Genomic DNA, 22,530 nt, shown 5'->3' on the forward strand with positions numbered 1-22,530 from the left:
CGTTTACAAATCAAGTCAGTCTGTCACATATAAGCTTATATACACCTTACTCCATACTCCCACTTACTCTCCCCCTAAGGAGTCAGCCCTTCTGGTCTCTCCTTTCGTAACAATTTTGCCAGTTTCTAACCCTCTCTACCCTCCCATCTCCCCTCCAGACAGGAGATGTCAACACAGTCTCAAGTGTCCACCTGATACAAGTAGCTCACTCTTCATCAACATCTCTCTCCAACCCATTGTCCAGTCCCTTCCGTGTCTGATGAGTTGTCTTCGGGAATGGTTCCTGTCCTGGGCCCACAGAAGGTTTGGGGACCATGACTGCCGGGATTCCTCTAGTCTCAGTCAGACCATTAAGTCTGGTCTTTTTGTGAGAATTTGGGGTCTGCATCCCACTGATCTCCTGCTCCCTCAGGGGTTCTCTGTTGTGCTCCCTGTCAGGGCACTCATCAGTTGTGGCCGGGCACCATCTCGTTCTTCTGGTCTCAGGATGACGTAAGTCTCTGGTTCATGTGGCCCTTTCTGTCTTTTGGGCTCATAGTTATCGTGTGACCTTGGTGTTCTTCATTCTCCTTTGATCCAGGTGGGTTGAGACCACCTGTGCATATTTTTTAATTGGGTTATTTGTCTTTTTGTAGTTAAGTTTTTGCAGTATCATGTAGATTTTAGAGATCAGACACTGATCAGAAATGTCATAGCTAAAAACTTTTTCCTAGTCTGTAGGTAATTTTTTTGCTCTTTTGGTGAAGTTTTTGGATGAGCATAGGGGTTCGATTTTTATGAGCTCCCAGATATCTAGTTTCTCTTCTGCATTGTTAGTAATGTTTTGTATACTGTTTATGCCATGTATTAGGGCTCATAGTGTTATCCCTATTTTTTCTTCCATGATCTTTATCATTTTAGATTTTATATTTAGGTCTTTGATTCATTTTGAGCTCCTTTTTGTGCATGATGTGAGGTATGGGTCTTGTTTCATTTTTTTGCAGATGGATATCCAGTTATTCCAGCACCATTTGTTAAACAGACTGTCTTTTCCCACTTAACTGACTTTGGGCCTTTGTAAAATATCAGCTGCTCATATGTGGATGGATTTATGTCTGGATTCTCAATTCTGTTCCTTTGGTCTATGTGTCTGTTGTTGGACCAGCACCAGGCTGTTTTGACTACTGTGGCAGTATAAACCAAAAAAACCAAACCCATTGCCATCGAGTCAATTCTGACGTGTAGCGCACCATAGGACAGAGTAGAACTGCTCTGTATGGTTTCCAAGGAGCACCTGGTGGATTTGGACTGCCGACCTTTTGTTTAGCAGCCATAGCACTTAACCACTGTGCCACCAGGGTTTCCAATAGGTTCTAAAATCAGGTAGAGTGAGGCCTCCCATTTGTTCTTCTTTTTCAGGAATGCTTTACTTATCTGGGGCCTCTTTCCCTTCCGTGTAAAGTTGGTGATTTGCTTCTCCATCTCATTAAAAAGAGTCATTTGAATTTGAATCAGTATGGCATAGTATCTATAGATCACTTTTGGTAGAATAGACATTTTTACACTGTTAAGTCTTCCTATCCATGAGCAAGGTGTCTTTTTCCACTTACATAGGTGTCTTTTGGTTTCTTGCCATAGCGTCTTGTAGTTTTCTTTGTATAGGTCTGTTACATCTCTGGTAAGATTTATTCCTAAGTGTTTTATCTTCTTGGGGGCTACTGTAAATGGTATTGATTTGGTGATTTCCTCTTCGATGTTCTTTTTGTTGGTGTAGAGGAATCCAACCGATTTTTGTGTGTTTAGCTTGTATCCTGATGCTCTGCTGAACTCTTCTATTAGTTTCAGTAGTTTTCTTGAGGATTCTTGAGGGTTTTCTGTGTATAAGATCCTGTCATCTGCAAATAGAGATACTTTGACTTCTTCCTTACCAATGTGTATGCCCTTTACTTCTTTATCTAGCCTAATTGCTCTGGCTAGGATCTCCAGCACAATGTTGAATAAGAGTGGTGACAAAGGGCATCCTTGTCTGGTTCCCGATCTCAAGCAGAATGCTTTCAGACTCTCTCCATTTAAGATGATGTTGGCTTTTGGCTTTGTATAAATGCCCTTTATTATGTTGAGGAATTTTCCTTCTATTCCTTTTTCCTATTTTGCTGAGAGTTTTTATCATGAATGTGTGTTGAACTCTGTCGAATGCCTTTTCTGCATCAATTGATAAAATCATGTGGTTCTTGTCTTCTATTTATATGATGGATTACATTAATTGTTTTTTTAATGTTGAACCATCCCTGCATACCTGTTATGAATCCCACTTGGTCATGGTGAATTTTTTTTTTTTTTTGATATGTTGTTGAATTCTATTGGCTAAAATTTCGTTGAGGATTTTTGCATCTAAGTTCATGAAGGATATACGCCTGTAATTTTCTTTTTTTGTGGAGTCTTTACCTGGTTTTAGAATCAGGGATATGCTGGCTTCATAGAATGTTTGGGAGTATTCCGTCTATTAGTACCTTTAGTAGTAGTTGTGTTCACTCTTCTCTGAAAGTTCAGTAGAACTCTGCAGCGAAGCCGTCTAGGCCAGGGCTTTTTTTGTTGGGAGTTGTTTTCACTACCTTTTCAATCTCTTCTTTGTTATGGGTCTATTTGGTTGTTCTACCTCTGTGTTAGTTTAGGTAGGTAGTGTGTTTCATAGGAATTCATCCATTTCTTTTAGGTTTTCAAATTTGTTAGAGTACAGTTTTTCATAGTAATCCGATATAATTCTTTAAATTTCAGTTGGGTCTGTTGTGATATATCCCTTCTCATTTTTTATTCGGGTTATTTGCTTCCTTAACTGTTTTTCTTTTGTCACTTCGGCCAATGGTTTATCAACTTTGTTAATTTTTTCAAAGAACCAGCTTTTGGTCTTGTTAACTCTTTCAATTGTTTTTCTGTTTTCTGTTTCATTTAATTCTGCTCTAATTTTTATTATTTGCTTTCTTCTGGTGCCTGAGGGTTTCTTGTGTTGCTCTCTTCCTATTTGTTCAAGTTATAGGGATAATTCTTTGATTTGGGCCCTTTCTTCTTTTTGGATGTGTGCATCTATTGATATAAATTGGCCTCTGAGCACCGCTTTTGCTGTGTCCCAAAGGATATTGTAGGAAGTGTTTTCATTCTCATTGGATGCTATGAATTTCTTTATTCCCTCCTTAATGTCTTCTATAGCCCAGTCTTTTTTGAGCAGGGTATTGTTCACTTCCCAAGTGTTTGATTTTTTTTCCCTGCTTTTTCTGTTATTGATTTCCACTTTTATGGCCTTATGGTCAGAGAAGCTGCTTTGTAATATTTCAGTGTTTTGGATTCTGCTATGGGTTGCTTTATGACGTAATATGTGGTTTATTCTAGAGAACGTTCCATGTGCACTAGAAAAGAAAGTATACGTGGCTGCTGTTGGGCAGAGTGTTCTGTATATTTCTGTGAGGTCAAGTTGGTTGATTGTGACATTTAGATCTTCTGTGTCCTTCACCAAATGTGCTATGTTGAAGTCTCCTACTATTATTGTGGAGCTGTCTATCTCACTTTTCAATGCTGTTAGAGTTTGTTTTATGTATCTTGCAGCCTTGTCATTGAATGCATAAGTATTTAATATGGTTATATCCTTCTGGTACATTGTCCCTTTAATCATTATATAGTGTCCTTCCTTCTTCTTTGTGGAGAATTTAACAATCGAGTCTATTTTGCTGGAAATTAACACTGCCACTCCTCTTTTTTGATTGTTGTTTGCTTGACATATTTTTTCCATCTTTTGAGTTTTAGTTGATTTGTGTCTCAAAGTATAAGGTATGTCTCTTATAGGCAGCATATAGACAGATAGTGTTTTTCTCCGTTCTGCCACTCTCTGTCTCTTTATTGGTGCATTTAGTCCATTTACATTCAGCATAATTATACATAGGTATGAGCTTAGTGCCGTCATTTTGATGTTTTTTTTTTGTGTGTGTTGTTGACAGTTTCTTTTTTCCCACTTAATTTTTTGTGCTGAGTAGTTTATCTTTATATATTGTCTTTTTCTGTTATTCATTGTTGATTTTGTTTCTGCAGAGTCTCTATTTTTTTTTTCTTGTATTTTATTTTGATGAGTAGGTTAGTCTCCTTTGTGGTTACCTTAATATTTACCCCTACTTTTCTAAGTTTAAACTTAACCTTTATTTCTTTATATTGCCTTGTCTTCTTCTCCATATGAAAGAAAAAAAAAAAACATTTCTTAGTCCCTCTTTATTGTTTTAATGTTGTCTTCTTTTACATAATAACATCGCTGTTTCCCTGTTTTGAGCCTTTTTTTATCTTGATTTATTTTTGTGATTTCCCTGTCTGGGTTTAGATCTGATTGTTCTGTCCAGTGTTCTAGTCTTGGGTTGATAACTATTATTGATCTTCTAACCAATGAACTCCCTTTAGTATTTCTTGTAGTTTTGGTTTAGTTTTTACAAATTCCCTAAACTTCTGTTTATCTGGAAATGTTCTAATTTCACCTTCATATTTGAGAGATAGTTTTGCTAGATATATGATTCTTGGCTGGCAATTTTTTTCCTTCAATGCTTTATATCAGTCATCCCTTGCCTTCTTGCCTGCATGGTTTCCGTTGAGTTGTCTGAGCTTATTCTTATTAGATCTCTTTTGTAGGTGACTTTTCATTTATCTCTAGCTGCTTTTAAAATTCTTTCTTTATCTTTGGTTTTGGCAAGTTTGATTATAATATGTCCTGGTGACTTTCTTTTAAAATCTACCTTATGTGGAGTTCGATGAGCATCTTGGATAGATGTCTTCTCATCTTTCACGATATCTGGGAGGTTTTATGCCAACAAATCTTCAAGAATTCTCTCTGTATTTTCTGTTTATCCCTCCCTGTTCTGATACTCCAATCAGTCGTAGGTTATTTCTCTTGATAGAGTCCCAAATGATTCTTAAGGTATCTTCATTTTTTTTTTTAATTCTTTTATCCAATTTTTCTTCAAATATATTGGTGCCAAGTGCTTTATCTTGAAGTTCACAAATTCTGCCTTCCCCTTGCTCAATTCTGCTCCTCTGACTTTCTATTGAGTTGTCTGCTTTTGTAGTTTTATTGTTAATCTTCTGAATATCTGATTGCTGTCTACGGATTTTTCCAGCTTATTAAATTTTTCATTATGTTCCTGAATACTCTTTTTAATTTCTACAACTGCTTTATCTGTGTGTTTCTTGGCTTGTTCTGCATATTGCCTGATTTCCTTCCTGATGTCTTGAAGGGTTCTGTATATTAATCTTTTGTATTCTGCCTCTGGTAGTTCCAGGAAGGTACTTTCATCTAGAGGATCCCTTGATTCTTTGTTTCGAGAGCTTGTTGAGGTGATCATGGTCTGTTTCTATATGTGACTTGACATTGACAGTTGTCTCTGAGCCATCTATAAGTTATTATACTAATTTATTTTATGTTTGCTTACTGTGTTATAGCTTCTTGCTTTGTTTTATTTTGATATGCCCAGATGGGTTGCTTGAGTGAGGTATCTTGATTATTTTCACCTTTGGCGCTCTGATGCCCTGTCCCCAGATGGCTAGAGCTGTTATCAGGTATATCAGTCTAGGAGTCCATTCATTTTTCTTATATGAATTCAGCTCAGGTGTCCAGGTAGCTGATCATCAAGTGTGTGATACAAGCTCTGTCCTACAGTCTTAGTGGAGCAGGCGTGATTGGTGTAGGTACCAGTATCTGGGCAGCATGGTGTCATGCTTTGAACAAGGCAGAGGGCTGAGAACTGTCCCCAAAGTATCTCTGAGGAAAGCATGTCCCTGTTTCCTAGAGTGTATAAATGTGGGTGGGTTCTGCAGACAGACCATGGGCACCCAGTGTTTTTGGTTTTAAGGACTGGGAGGTACCAGTTATCCTTGGACCCCTGCCGCAGGTGGCTGGGTGACCTGAGTGGAGCCACCAGTCCTTAGGCCCCTGATGTGGGTAAATGAGGACCCTATTTAATAGGCAAAGCAGTGTTAAATATCAAACACCCACCTCTTCACTGCACAGCTGAAATGGTTGCAGTCTGCCAGCAAGGGCCTATTCTCCTGAAATAGGCCCACACAGGTCCATGCAAGGGGAAAAGGTATTCAAAGTCCATGGACCATTTATGCCTCAACAGGAGCTGCTTCTGTCCTGAACTCCCCCACTTAGTGGAGCTGGAAAATTATCTTTTCCCCCAATTGTGAATTTATTCCTACTCCACAGCTAGGAGGATGGCTCAGGGTGCTCAACATGGCCTATCTCAGGCCCAGGGAAATCAACAGCCACCGAAGCCAGCTTGGGGGCCGGAGGCAGGGTAAAATATATGCAAGTATTTAGCTTTTGCCGAGACTGCCATTCTTCTCTGGTTCTGGAGGTATGAGGAGGATGTGTGGTCTCCCTGAGGAAACTGCGGCCAAAAGCTACCACCGGCCCACTGCAACCACTTCTGGGAATGGTGTCTGAGGGATCCTGGCATTTCAGGTCCTGTAACTCCTCTCCACTTCTGAACCATCCCTTCCTCTCCCTGCCACTCAGTCTGTTTTCTAACTTTGCCTTTGATGTTCAGGGCTCCTAGCTTGTCATAAATATAATTGTTTCACTTGTTTTTTCAGGTCTTTGTTGTAAGAGGGATCGCAGGAAGCAACTGGCTATCCCGCCATCTTGGCTCTGCTTCCCATTGTTTGATTTGTTGATTGCTGGTTTCATGGGTGTTGATTGTGGATCCAAGTAAAATAAAATCCTTGATAACCCCAGTCTTTTCTCTGTTTATCATGATGTTACTTACTGCTCCAGTTGTGAGGATTTTTGTTTTCTTTATGTTGAGGCGTAATCCATACTGAAGGCTTTAGTCTGTGATCTTCATCAGTAAGTGCGTCAAGTCCTCTTCACTTTCAGCAAGCAAGGTTATGTCATCTGGATGTCCCAGGTTATTAATGGGTCTTCCTTCAATTCTGATGCAGCATTCTTTTTCATATAATGCAACTTCTCAGATTATTTACTCAGCATACAAGTTGAATAAATATGGTGAAAGGCTACAACCCTGATGCACACATTTCCTGAATTTAAACATCTTTCTGGTATTCTCTGCTTTTAGCCAAGATCCACTTGGCATCAGCAGTGATAGTCCTCATTTCACATCCTATTCTGAATTCGACTTGACTTTCTGGCAGTTCCCAGTTGATGTACTGTTACAAGCTCTTTTGAATGATCTTCAGCAAAATTTTACTTGTGTGTGATATTGATATTGTTCAATAATATACACATTCTGTTGGATCACCTTTCTTTGGAATGTGCACAGATATGGATCTCTTCCAGTTGTTTGACCAGGTAGCTGTCTTCCAAATTTTTGGCACTGATGAATGAGCATCTCCAGCACTGCATCCATTTGTTGAAACATCTTAATTGGTATTCTGTCAATTTCACCAGTGTCTTCAGTTGAGATTGGACCTCTTCCTTCAGTACCGTTGGTTCTTGATCACATGCTACCTCCTGAAATGGTTGAACACCGACCAATTCTTTTTGGTACACTGACTCTGTATATTCCTTTCATCTTCTTTTGATGCTTCCTTCGTTGTTCAATATTTTGTCCATTGAAACCTTCAATATTGCAACTCTAGCCTTGATTTTTTTCTTCAGTGCTTTCAGCTTGGTAATGCCTAGTATGTTCTTTCTTTTTTGACTCCTTGTCTTTTCACATTTCATTATAATACTTTGTCTTCTCAAGCTGCCCTTTGAAATCTTCTGTTCAGTTCTTCAACTCATCTTTTCTTCCATTAGCTTAGTTACTCTATGTTTAAGAGCAAATGTGAGTCACTTCTGATATCCATTTTGGTCTTTTCTTTGTTTCCTGTCATTTTAATGACCTCTTGCTTTCTTTCATGTATGATGTTCTTGATGTCATTCCACAACTTGTTTGGTCTTTTGTCATTAGTGTTCAGTGCATTAAATCTATTCTTGAAACGGTCTCCAAATTCAGGTAGGATGCACTCAAGGCCATAGTTTGGCTCTCGAGGGCTTGCACTAATTTTCTTCAGCTTCAACTTGAACTTGCATATGAGCAGTTGATGGTCTATTATTCTGTAGTCAATCCCTGGCCTTATTCTGACTGATGATATTGAGCTACTCTGTGGTGGATTAATTACATTTGTATGTGGCCTTTATAGCCATGGTCTTGTAACTGCAACCCAGGTGATTGTGTGATAGGGTAATTGTGGCCTACCAAGGAGATTGGTCAGTTTTGCCTTAAAAAAGAGCCAATTCCAGAGCAAGAAGAAAGAGCCCACCACCACCACCAAAGAGGGAGAGACCCACAGCAGAAACCAGCAGCAAAGACCTGCAGAAGACGGTACAGTGGGCTTCCCAGCCCATGGATCAAGAAAGCTGAATGCCTTTGGGCAGAGACCGAGGGCCAGGGAGAAGTCTACACCCAACCTACAAATCTGGGACTTGCCAGCCTCCAAAACCTTCTGAGCCATATCCTTTACATGGTCCTTGAGTTCTGTAAGATGCTGCAAGACAATAGGAAGCCCAAAGACAGGAGAGAGAGTACTGAGGTGAGAGGGAGTAGTTGATATTAGAGACAATGGAGTGGTACAGCAGCTTGGAAAAGTTAGACATTTGGGACATCTTTAACCTCCACCTCATAGGAACCAACTTTGTGCTGATCCTAACGAAAGAAATTATTCATTTATATTCCATTGCCTCTTTCCACAAATGTAGTTGATTTGATTCATGTGTATTCCATATGGTGAGGTCCATGTGTATAGTCACTACTTATGTTGCTGAAAAAAGGTATTTGCACTGAAAAAGTTGTAGATCTTGCAAAATTCTTTCATGCTATCTCCAGTGTCATTTCTATCACCAACGCCATACTTTCCCAGTACAGATCCTCCTTTTTTGATTCCAACTTTTGTATTCCAATCACCAATAATTATCAATGCATCTTGATTGCATATTTGATCAATTTCAGACGGCAGAAGTTGGTAAAAATCTTCAGTTTCTTCATCTTTGGCCTTAGTGATTGGTGCATAAATTTGAATAATAGTCACACTAACTGCTCTTAGGCGTATGGATATTATCCTATCACTGACAACATTGTACTTCAGGATAGATCTTGAAATGTTCTTTTTGACCATGAATTCAACACCATTCCTCTTCAAGTTGTCATTCCCGGCGTAGTAGACTATATGATTGTCTGATTCAAAATGGCCAATACCAGTCCATTTCAGTTTACTAATGCCTAGGATATTGATCTTTATGCATTCCATTTCATTTCTGACAATTTCTAATTTTCCTAGATTAATACTTTCTACATTCCATGTTCCAATTATTAATGGGTATTTCCATCTGTTCTCATTTTGAGTCGCACCACCTCATCAAATGAAGGTCTTGAAAGCTTGACTCCATCTCTATCATTAACTCTGACTCTACTTTGAGGAGGCAGCTCTTCCTCAGTCATATTTTGAATGCCTTCTAACCTCATCTTCCAGCACTATATCAGACAATGTTTTGCTGCTATTCATATTTTCACTGAAAACATTTTTTCAAAAGTAGAACACCAGGTCCTTCTTCCTAGTACTTTTTAGTCTAGAAGCTCTGCCGAAACTGTCCACCATGGGTAACCCTGCTGGTATTTGAAATACCAGTGACATAGCTTCCAGCATCACAGCAACATATAAGTCATCACAGTGTGACAAGCTGACAGATGAGTTCTAACGTTGTAGGTGACCAATATTTAAGCTGGATCTAAATCTTTCTCACCACCTAGTTTACAAGACTAATATAATTCCTTCATAGAAACCAAAAGAATTCTTAACTTCCAGTTTATCTTTTTGTGGTTTGAATAGCTCTGACAAAATAACTGAAAATATCTTAAAACTAAGTAACCCAATTTACTTTTAAACAACCGAACTACTGAGTAAGTTTTTGTGGTACATAGAAAGTAATGGTAGTGGGGATAAAATTCCAGATAGCAAAGGTGGAGAAAAACATGATAAAGTTCCAACAATAAGGATGGGAAAATATTTTGCAAAATGTCATCCCTGTGGGCTTTACTAACTGGAGAGAAGCCCAGGAACTTGAAATCACCATCCTGAACAATTTGAATCAAACTTAGGTTAAAAGTCATAAGCTTAGCAGTCAGTTTATTAATCTCCCTTTCCATTGGTGAAAAACAAACCAAATAAGTCAAATGGCAAATTATTCTTTTATCTTATTGAATGTGTGCATTGCCTTCTAATGTATAAATCTGGTTCCAAATCCCACCCTCAAAATTTTGGCTAATGCCCAATTACCTTCATTATGAAATTAGCCTCCATTCTTGATTTCACTTTCTAACATTCAGCTCCAGAGGTGCAGGGGTGAAGCATTTGACTTAGCTTTAGCCTAGTCCAACAGGGCACTTTATCCCTTTCTCCTGGCTGTAGTAATTGCTTCCGGGAGGAACAATGACTCATGTTAGGGGAACCAGACAATTTGATTCAATTCTGGAGTTTGGTTTAAATCAGCCAGGAAGTAGACTGTCTTCTGATAGACTGAATATGAGCTTGAAGCTTCTGGGATGCTGTTCATGAAGCTTGAAAATGGAGACAATCCAAAGTATATAGAGCAAAGAGATGGACCTTAGTAATATTTTTTACATCCTGAATCAAGCTTTGCCACTATATCCTTGGAGGCATGTTAGTTGAAGTCAGTTTGGGTTAGGTTTTCTCATCTTACGAATGAGATATTTCAAAGACTTCTTTTCATCCTTTCATCCCAAGAAAGAACTAAAAATGAGAGTTCAAGGCTTAGCCACAGACAACAATGGAATTTAGTTGAGCATATGGGTCCTGGTAGGACAGCGGTTAAGTGGTTGGCTGCTAACCAGAAGGTGGGCAGTTTGAACCCACCAGTGGCTCAGCCACGAGAAAGATGTGGCAGTCTGCTTCCATGAAGATTTACAGCCTTAGAAACTCTCTGAAGCAGTTCTACTCTGTCCTGTAGGGTTTCTATGAGTCAGAATCAACTAGATGGCAATGGCTTTAAGGTGGTTCAGTGATAGAATTCTTGCCTTCCTTGTGGGAGACCCAGGTTCCATTCCCATCTGACTTACCTCATGTACAACCACCACTTGTCTGTCAATGGAGGTATCCTTGTTGCTCTGATGCTGAACAGGATTCACCAGAGCTTCCTGACTAAGATAGACTAGGAAGAAAGGGCAGCATTTCTGGGCCAACTCCATGGGTGCTAACAACATTTCATGAATAATAGTGACTAATAGAAAATTAATGATTAATGAGAATAAAAGGTTGTTTTGAGTTAAATGACTTACGGTAAGCAAAAAAAAAAAATTGTAAGCTGTGAAGCATGATACAAAAGTTAACTGTAATATCTCAATAACCTTTTTTTTTTGTATTGGCCTAATATTTATTACCTCATTTATTGCCTCCTGGAATTGGAAATGTCTTCTGTATTCTTCCTGTGTACATTTGGTTTTCTCCATGATTGCCACAATGACTTCCCTTGTTTGTCTGTCTGTTGCTTATTAAAAAAAAAAAAAGGAATCAGGTAGGACCCTTTTCTTTAAAGAATGCAGACTGAATTAATCTTTTCTTGGAGCCCTTGAGAAAACATCCACCTAACAATGGAGGCCTTTTTTGCTGGGTGTTTGACTGATGATTTGTTCTCATTAGACCTTGGTTTACCATTTGATTGACAGTTTTAACACAATATCCACCTTTTTCTAATATTGCCCTGTATTTCAAAAGTGATTTCACTAACAAATGAAACAACTTCTAAGCCTACTGAGAAAATTAAATTTGAATTTTAATTCACATTTCAAGAAAACACAGTTGTTGAGTAATGCCAGTAGTGAAAGTAGAAGGTGCATAACAGTGTGGAAATAGTCCCAAAACATGAATCCTTGTAGTTTATAAAGCCTTATATAAATATTCCTTTTGGATTAGTCAAAGTTCAGAGTTTTCATTCTTTGAAGTTTGAAATCAGCCAGATTTTTAAGATATATTTTCAACCTGGGAAATGTATTTTTATTACGCAGTTGAAATATTTTCTTTAAGCACAACTTGTCACATCTATTATTTAAGCTCTTTAAAATTGCCCTCCCTTTCAACCATGGTAAAGCAGCTCTTCGGAACTCCCGGCAGGAGACAGAGCACCCAGTAACCAGCGATACACGTTTTCCCATCCCCCATTCTCTCCGCTACCTCGGACCTTCCTGGCTGGCTGCGGTGACTGGGCCTGCCAGGAAGTGCAGAATCCATGCCACGTGAATTTGCCCCACCCAAGTCGGAGATCAGCTGACAGGAAGCACGGGAAAGCAGCTTCACAAAGTTCCCAGCAAGAGACAGAACACCTGGTGACAAGGGATAGACACTTTTCTAGCCCCCTCCACCCCAGCCCCCCTTTAGGCCTCCTCTGTTTCCTGTCAGCAGCGGTCTTCTGGCCAGGAGGCAACTGCTTTGGCCTCTGGCTGGTGGGATTTGCCCAGCCCACACTGGCCGGGCCGTTAAGCTGGTGTTGGTTCTTTCCATCTCTTTTGGTTTCTTCTGTGCCTCCTACCACCTCCCCCTCCTTTCTTTGGAACATGTGGCTCCGTGGGCCATCTTTGCTTCTTCTTGGAAAGCTGTAAAGCCACGGTCCACTGGGGAACCTCTCCCCTGGCCCGCAACACCAGGCTGGTGGGATCTCTGGGGCTTTTTTTTCCCCCTTGTTTTGCATGGTTCTGTTTTGCTTTGTTTTCTTTTTCTTTTTACAGCTTGGGAAACCCTTCTAGCTGGGCTGCACTCCACGGCTTGGGAGTCATTCCCCCCAATCTGCACAGCCACGTAGGTGGGATCCCTCGGGTATTTCTTATTTCTTTCTTTTTTTTTCTTTTTTATCTCTTTTTCCCTTTCTGTCTTCATTTCTCAGTTCTCGTCTCTCTACACTTACCTTCTTTTCCTGTCTCCTGAATACCTGGTGCTGTGTGACATCTATATCCCCTCTAGCCAGGCTATACTGTGCAGCTACGGTGCCACTTTCCCAGTCTTAGCAGCCCTGTGGGTGGGACTCCAGGACTCCTGGGGGCTCTTCTTTTCTTTTCCAAATTTTTATCTAGTTATTTTTTTCCTTTCTGCTTTTCTCCATTTCTCATCTTTCCACTGCAGCAGCAAGCTCCCTTAACATTCTTTTTTTTTTTTCCCCTCTGTTTGCTGGTTTGTTTTTGACTCCTGTTACTCTCTCTTCTCTGTCCTCTTTCCCATACCCCTATTAGCTCCACACATCACAACCTCCTCCCTTTCCTGCCTACCTGCACCATGCACTGAACATCACATCCCTGAGCAGCACAGGCACAGCCTACTGGAACCTGCTCAGCACTGATTCCTGGTCCACCCTGACAGCCCTAGTACATACCACAAACAACCCATCCCAGCCCTTCCCCTTCAGCTGGACCTGCCCTGCTGCACCATAGCTGAATGACTGACCCTGCCCATTGGACAAGAAGGTAAAAACTATCCTGCACAGATGAGCAAACAACAAAGAATGCACAGCCCGCCTGCTCAGACATAACCAAATAAAACAAAAAAGCGGGATGAAACAAACAAATCTACAATCAAGAAATGAAAAAATAACTGCTAAATGTCCCAAATACAGCAGACAATATCAAAACATATAAAAAAAAACAGGACAGGATGGGTCCAGTAGGCATCCAAAATAAAACACCAGATGACTTTCTAATAGAAGAAAAGGCACTAGAACTACCTGACGAGGAATTCAAATCTCTAACTTTCAGAGCAATCCAAGAGTTGAAGCGAAAAGCAGACAAAAAAGGAAGAAAACAGGCAAATTTTTGGAAAAGGCAGACAAATTCATGGAAAATGCAGACCAAAAAATAGAACAATTCAGGAAAAAAAAATGCCAAAATAAATTCACAACTAGAAATCATAACAAAAACAACAATTAGAAATCCAAAAGATAAACAAGATTTCACAAGGGCTGAGGAGCGGTTGGAAATGATGTGAGACAGGATCAGCAAAATTGAAGACAAACACTTTGATACAAATCCGTTTGAGGAAAAAATCAGAAAAAAGAATGAAGAAAAATGAAGAAACCCTAAGAATTACGTGGGATATAACCAAAAGCAAAAATTTGTGAGTGATTGGTGCTCCAGAACAGGGAGAGAAAATGTAAAACACAGAGAGGATCGTTGAAGAATTGCTGAAAGAAAACTTCCCTAATATCATGAAAGATGAAAAGCTGACCACCCAGGAAGCTCAATGAACTGCATATAGGATAGACCCCAAAAGAAGGACACCAAGGCATATCGTAATCACACTCGCTAAAACCAAAGACAGAAAAAATCCTGAGATCAGCTTGAGAAAAAGTCATATACAAAGATAAACAGTAAGACTAAGCTCTGATTTTTTGGCAGAAATCCTTTAGGCAAGAAAGCAATGGGATGACATATATAAAACCCTGAAAGAAAAAAATTGCCAACCAAGAAAAATATATCTTGCAAAACTTTCATTCAGATATGATGGTGAAATTAGGATATTTTCAGATAAACAGAAATTAAGGAAATATGTTAAAACCAAACCAAACTTACAAAAATTATTAAAGAAAGTCCTTCGGTCTGAGAACAAACAAAATCAGACCACAGCCTGAATCTAGGATGCAAGATTGAACCAGCTAGATTCCAACCTAGGAAATGAACCCTCAAAGACTATACAAAACCAAAATACTTGCAACAGGGAACCAGAGAGGTTAATCTGTAAATGCCAACAACGTCAGAACAATAAAAGAGGGAATAAATGGCGTAGGTATAAAACTGTCTAATGGAGAGGAAGGCAAGGCGATACCAAGTAATATAGACTAGTTCAAACGTAGAAAGATAAGGGTAAGTTTCAAGGTAACCACAAAGAAAGTTAACAAACCTATTCATCAAAATAAAGAAGAAAAACATAAAGTCTCAATAAAAACAAAATCTACAAAAGCAAAAGAAATGAAAAACCCACAAACAAAAGGAACTCAGTGCAGGAGAGTAAGAGGAACAAAGAAAACATGAGATGAATCTATGAAGCATTTCATAACGTGGATGCACCTGAAAGACATTATGCTGAAGTGAAATAAGTCAATCACAAAAAGGAAAATACTATATAAGGTTTACATACAAAATGAAACAATATTTGATGATTATGAGGGACAGGAGGGGTGGGGATGGAAAAACAATAGAGAAAAGATGAGCTGTAGCTTTGGTCATGGGTAAGACAATACTGGGGAAGCCAGCACAATCTGTATGAGGCAGGGCCATTGTAGCTCTATAGACATAGCCAAACTCTCTGAGGGACTGAATTGCTGGGCTGAGGGCAGTATGGACCATGGTGTCAGGGAACATCCAGCTCAGTTGGCATAACAAAATTTATAAAGAAAATTTTCTACATTCTACTTTGATGAGTAGCGTCTGGGGTCTTAAAAGCCTGTGAGTGGCCATCTAGGATACTCCACTGGTCTCACCCCTTCAGGAGCAAGGAAGAATGAAGAAAACTAAAGACACAAAGGAAAGGTTAGTCCAAAGGACTAATGGATCACATCTACCATTGGCTTCCACCAGACTGAGTCCAGTACAACTAGCTGGTGCCCCGCTACCACCACTGACTGCTCTGACAGGGATCACAATAGAGGGTCCCAGAGAGCTGGAGAAAAATGTAAAAAATTCTAACCCAAAAAGAAAAGACCAGACTTGCTGGCCTGGACAGAGACTGAAGAAAACCTGAGAGTATGGCCCCCGGACACCCTTTCAGCTCAGTAATGAGGTTACTCCTGAGGTTTACCCTTCTGCCAAAGACTGAACAGGCCCATGGAACAAAACAAGACTAAAGGGGTGTACCAGCCCTGGGGCAGGGACAGGCAGGCAGTAGAGAACAGGTAGGCTGGTAATAGGGAACCCAAGGTTGAGAAGGGAGAGTATTGTAGACATGTCTAGGGGTTGTTAGTAAATGTCATATAACAATGTGTGTATTAACTGTTTGATGAGAAAATAGTTTGTTCTGTAAACCTTCATCTAAAGTTCAATTAAAAAAAAAAAACCCAAGATTGCCCTCCCTTTCTATGCTGGAATATTCCATTTCCTCATTTCTTGTCATCTTGTTTTTTTTTTGATAAAACATTTCTTTCTGTGAGCTTCCTGAAATCTTTTATATTGCCTTTTTTGCCAGTTAAAATAACCTGTCTTTTATAATATTTGCCTATGTTCCTATTGTATCCCCTCATCGTAATTACTAATGCCTGTAAGAGCAGGTCTGTGTATGCAGCTCTAAGTTGTCTTCATGTGTAATACTGTACACTTTATTCCGTTCATTGCTTGAACGTACGTAATCTCAATACTTGTGAAATAGAATGAAGGTGAATTGATGCTTTAGTTTGTAATGGAATTTTCTAGCAATTATGTTTCTAGACTACTGTTATCTCTCCCATCAAAGCATAAGTTTCTCGAGGTCAGGGGTCTTTGTTTTGTTCCTGATGTGTTCTGAGCTTCTAGAATCACTTATTCGATAAATACTGAGGAAATAAATATACAACTGGATGAATAAAGGAGCATGAATAAAAACATTTGGCATTTTAAAAGCTGAAAGTCACTGTACTTAATCAACAAAAACTATACTGTATTTCTATTGCTTACATTTGTAACCCCAAAGTTATTTAGAATAAAAGTCCGTTACGTGAAACTTATGACATAGCAACAGGAAAATAAAAACTTTATTTTTTAAGCAACTTTATGTTACCTGAGTTTGCTCTCAATATGCTTTTCTTGACATTTCCTATCTGCTGTCATCTGGCGATGTCCCATTCTTTCCTCTTCTAACGAAGGATAAATCACACCTCTCCTCCATGATCCTTCTCGATGTTTCTCTCTGTCTCCTGAATCAGAGAGTGCAGACTGCTCTCCCCCTTCTCACAGGCTTTCCTACTCTTGGAGTGGTTGCCTGAAGAAGAGGTGATATTAACAAAGAGGGTAAAAGAAGATGAAAGCCAGTGAATGGTGGGATGTAATCTGGTCTTTTTTCTAACTCAGCTCAACTGGGGGGAAAAAAAAAAAACTACAGTTGACAAAAAGAAAACCCTCTTTCATTCTGGCATTCCAGAACCAGATCTTGATCATAAGCATGTGATTTTCAATTCATGAAGTTGCTTTCTAAACTACTGTATTTATCTCTAGGAAACTTGTTTTCTAAAATTAGGAGATGGGGTTCCTTGTATTTAACAAAACAAAATTATTTCCTATAAGTAACAGTACTAATGTGTAGGAAATTTGAGAGAGATTAAAATATGTGCAGGTTTATACTTGGTTTAGCTATCTGAAAAAAGAAAACAATAAGGAGAAATGTTCCTTCTTAGAAAAGAAAATACAATGACTTTGACTAAACTAATTTCCTAAGTAATGTGGTTAAAACCATTTAATTGGAGTTACCTAAAACATTCACTAGGACTTTCTAGAACCTCTCAAAAGTTATTGGGCCTAATAATTGATGATTCAGCAGGTGTCATCTGGGGCTTCAGATTCTGCATGTCTGATAAACTGCTAATAGGCTCCCAGGTGATCCCAGTGATGCTGTTTTGTTCACGGACCATACTTTGAGTAGCAAGGATTTAAACATTATTTTAAATTTTTTTTTAAGTCATTTAATATGCACCCTTAAATTATTTTAATTTGTTCTTTCAGCTGTACTACCTGTACTTTTATTTTAAAGAAATATATTTATTTTTTATGCTTCTTAACTAAAACACTTGTCTCTATCAATATTAGATATTTTATTATTTTAGATTTTTTTTTTAATTTCCAAACTGAAATGAAAAAATAAATGGCATAATATGCTGGTGGTGGATGAAAAAATAAGCTCTCTCATTTCTTGTTTTACAGTCATGGAAAGTAAAGATAAGGAAGCTTAAGTGAAACAGTTACTGGTCAGACAAAGAAGAGACTTTTACTCTTCCTCTCCAGTCTCCTAATTTAAGGCATTTTTGTAAATGTTACAAACAGACTCAGTTTATATATTTTCCTATGTGGAGGATTCAAACCTTCTCCCCTTTTTCTCCAGTCAAATTTGCACCAAGATATTCTACCTCCCTAAAGGCAAAAAATTGGAAGAGGTTCAATTTTTTGCCTCACGTGGCTAGCTAATGAGATAAAAATGTCCATGTTCAGTAATGGTGATTAGGAATATTCTCCTGTTGGGCATTTTGTTTTCAGAAGCGTTTTTAACTATGACCCTACTGTTAATGAATTTTTGGCAACCCCACTGGGGAATTCCTTCTCAAAAGTACCACCTTTGTTCTGAATATTTTCAGTGTCACTAGAGGGTTTTAGAGGGGCTAAAAGGTGGAATTTAGAGAGATTAATGCAGTTGAACATTTTAAATTGCTGTAATATAATGATGAACAAATATCTTTATGAGCCTTTGTTGCCTTGAAATTATAAAAATATTATTCAATAATGATTAATAGTGTGAATTTGGAGAAGTTGCATCTTTTTTAACTTTAGTCTTTACATACCATTTGTTTTTTAAGGCACAAAGTTTAAACCGGTTACAAAGGGTCAACATTTCAAGTGCATTTTATCGAAGTATACACTGAAGATACAGCAAGCTATTTTGCCATTGGACTTGCCCTGACTTTTTGATATTGAGAAGAAAATAATGAAATTTATCAGTATAATTGCTAACAGTTACCTAGGCATTTGGCTATCGAAACAGTATTTTTATTGTGTTTGGGTTTTTTTTTTTTTTTTTTTTTTTTAAAGCTACATAACTAGATGGGGAAACCCTGGTGCTGTAGTGGTTAAAGGCTATCCTGCTAACCAAAAGGTTGGCAGTTCGAATCAAACAGGCACTTCTTGGAAACTCTATGAGGCAGTTCTACTCTGTCCTATAGGGTTGCTATTGGCCGGAATCAACTAGACGGCAGTGGGTTTGGTTTGGGTTTTTTGAAACTAGATGAATTTGGCTTTTCTGCAAGCAGTCTTTCCAGTGTTGCCAAAGGTTACCTTCTAAAGCTGATCCTGTGACTCCTCTGCTTAGAATCTGTGAATGGCTGCCCATAGCTGTCAGTTCAAAGTTCAAACTCCTTAGCACATGATAGCCTTCAATGTCCTGACTCCTGTATACTTCTCTAGGTTTATCTTCTTCTCTTCTCCCATAATCCTGGTTGTGGTCAACAAATTGTTTGGTATTAAACGGGGACAACACATAAGCCAATTTTTATTTTCTCTGTAGTATATCTTAACTATACTATGTCAAACTTCCCCAGCCTACTGGGTAGTAGATTCCATTATGAAATCCAAATTTATTAACTTCTTTGATACTCTTGATTATTTAAAATCTCTCCATTTTAAAATTCAAAGTTCATGTGTTTTATTTCACTCCCCCCACCCCCTACTCCCTCCAGGGCTGGTTAGTTTTTTTGCGAGAGTGATTGGCTTTTTTACTCCTCCTCTCACTTCCTCACCTTGGAATATGCCTGTCTCTGGGACATTTCCTTTCCATTCTTTTTTCCAGGCTCCAGCTCCTTCTTCAGTATGCTGAGGTAGGTAGACGGAGATGAAAATGACGGCGTGTCTCTTTCATATGAGTTGCCATGGAGTAGGAATTGAGTGTGTGTCAGAGTAGAACTGAGCTCCATAGGGTTTTCAGTGGTTGATTTTTTTGGAAGTAGATAGCCAGGCCTTTCTTTTGAGGTGCGTCTGGGTGATTTCAAACCTCCAAACTCTCAATTAGCAGCTGAACACTTTAACAGTTTAGACCACTGAGGGATTCTGTCTCTTCCTTATCTCTTCCAATTTTTTCTCTGCTGGTGATTGTTCCTTCTCTGGCTAACACTAACAGGTCATTAGGGCCTCTCTGTTGCTAGAATCCAAATGCTTACACCCTTCAGCAGGCCTTCTGGGACCTTCTAACTTGACAGTTCCGGATGTGAGAGAGCCAGCTCCCCCTCGGCCTCCTTCACCCCTCCTGCCAGTTCACTGCCAGCCTCTTGCTGCTCAGTTCCCCTCAGCCATCATTTTGCCTGTTGATATGGTGCTGGACAGATGTTTGAGCTATACTCCAGAGAACTAAACAGTTCACAAGCAGCTCACACATTTCTGTCATGCCAAATGGTTTGCTGAGAGGCTTTATCGTGCTGCCTGCCTCCCCTCCCCCATGCCCCAGTGTCTTTCTCCAATTCTTTTGTTCAAGGTAGGCACAGGTGGGAAAATCAACACAGCCGCAGCCCACACGCATGCCCAACTAGGCAGTGAGATACCAGTCTCTCTTTCTGGCTGGGCAGCCCTCGTGTCTACAAGTGGTACCCTTGGAACCCCTTTACATGAACTTTTCTTCAGTCAGACCATGGGGACTATCCTCCGACCCAAAGGAAAGGGGAAGGAATATCTGTCCGCATGAATGCTGCCCCCAACCTCTCCTCTTTCATCCCTATTTTTCATTTTCTTTTTAACTTAACACCTTGCTATGGTCAATCATAAACACTATTCTGAGCATCACCTTTTCAATGAACATGTTTCAATTATGGTACAATGTATTGCTTCTTTTTTATGTACGGATCACACAGTGAATATCTCTAGGAGCACTAATCTCGCTATGATAATATTTCATTCACTTGTTTTTTTTCCCAAAAGACTGTAAGGTCCTTGATAGAAGAGACTATTTCTCAATGGACTTTATATCCACAGTGTTTAATACAGAGACTGTTGCACAAATTGTGAGACATTGCATGTGTGTTAAATGAGTCAATGGATGAAATAGTATTATATTCAATTATTTTGCATTGTCAATATAGCCTGAGCTATAGTTGGATAGACACAAGTAAGATAAATTTCAGGACTTATACAAATCTTATGCAATAATGAAATTAACGAAGTGCCATGTGAATGTTGCCCAATTACAAGGATACAAAAAACTAACTACCAAATAGAAATTATCACGTTTTCATGGCTATCTTTTATAGGCCACTCTTTGTAGTGATGAAAAACGTGTTTGCAAAACAAAGAAACAGTGCAATGAATCAAAACTGGCAGTTTTTGAGCTCCAAAGCCCTGAAATCAGGTAAGTTCTAACCGTTATTATCTGGATAACCAGCCCTCATACCTCGCTAACAGATTGCTAGTAGTAATTTTACTTCAAAGAGATCATATCAAGGTTTAAATACGATAATATGTGTGAAATATTTCAAAATCTATAAAGGATTCTAAAATTACAAGTATTATTTATTATTTCTGATATCTCCACGTCTCTAAAACCTTGGGAGTATTTCACCTTAATTTTGTAATATTGTATATTTTTATTAGCATAATTCTGATTGTTTATAATGGTAAATAACCTGTAGAAAAATTCCTTACTGTTCTCTGTTAATGCCAGTGGGAACAAATAGCTAATATTCTTCCTGAAATTATGCTTTTCTTTTTCTAATCAAAATGATTAACAGTTTTCCTTGTTTTCATCAGCCATATTCAAAGAGACTGCTCTACTTGGAGTTTTGGCCTAACAGCTTACCTCATGAAAAGATGAACTAATGGGTTATTTTTTTCTCTTACCAGTGGTACAAATAATAGACATCCTGTCTCTGAATAATTTTTGAATACTCACTAATGATAATAGGTAACTTAGTTCCTTGGTTGATTACAAAAGATACTAAATTAATCCTAAAAGTAACTTTTATTTCAATGACAGGCTGCAACTTCAAGGGCTTCTGAGTGAAAATTCAGTAAATGCCTTTTTAAAGGTATTTTCCATAAATAAAAATGCAAAATCGGGTATAAATCACTAAATCAGAAATATGTATGGCTTTTCCTCCCTTCATATAGCCTCTTGTGGTATTCCTATCATCTATTGAAGCATAATGGAATTTAAGGCCTTTGAAAGATGATTTCTTATAATCTCGTGGTGGTTAAGATTGTGTTAACTTGGCTGGGCCATGATTCTCAGTGTGTTGGCAGTCATATAATGTGATCACTTCCATGTTGAGGCTTCATATGTGATCACCCCATGATGGGATCTGCTGTGAGTAACCAATCAGTTGAAAAGGAGTTTCCTTAGGTGTGTGGCTTGCATTGAATATAAGCGGACATTCTGGCAGGGCTTGGGGGCTTTTTGTTTGCACTGGATCCTACAGCTGGCTCCTGTTAGTCTGACCTCCAGTTCTTGGAACTTGAGCTAGCAGCTTACCTTCGGTTTTGCCTGCCAATCTTGAGATTCCTCGGTCTTCTCAGCCTGTGAGCAAGAACCCTGCTCTCTGACCTGCCTGTCTTCTTGGCCAGTCCCTGCTGCTGTTGTGGATCAGGAGAAGCCTCTGTCCTGATCCATGGACTTGGAAAGTTCCAGGCTCTACAACTGCGTGAGCCATTTCCTTGATATAAATCTGTCTACATATATATTTATATGCTTTACCGGCTTTGCTTCTCTAAAAAACCCAGCTTAAGACAGGGCTGAATCTTAAATTTGTCTTTCAACTAGGTTGACAATCAAAGCTGATTTAAGTAGAAATGAGATGAATAGAAATAGGTTTAGAAGTTT

The sequence above is a fragment of the Elephas maximus genome, chromosome 4 (genome assembly GCF_024166365.1).
Source record: "Elephas maximus indicus isolate mEleMax1 chromosome 4, mEleMax1 primary haplotype, whole genome shotgun sequence".
In the NCBI taxonomy this organism is placed as follows: domain Eukaryota; kingdom Metazoa; phylum Chordata; class Mammalia; order Proboscidea; family Elephantidae; genus Elephas; species Elephas maximus.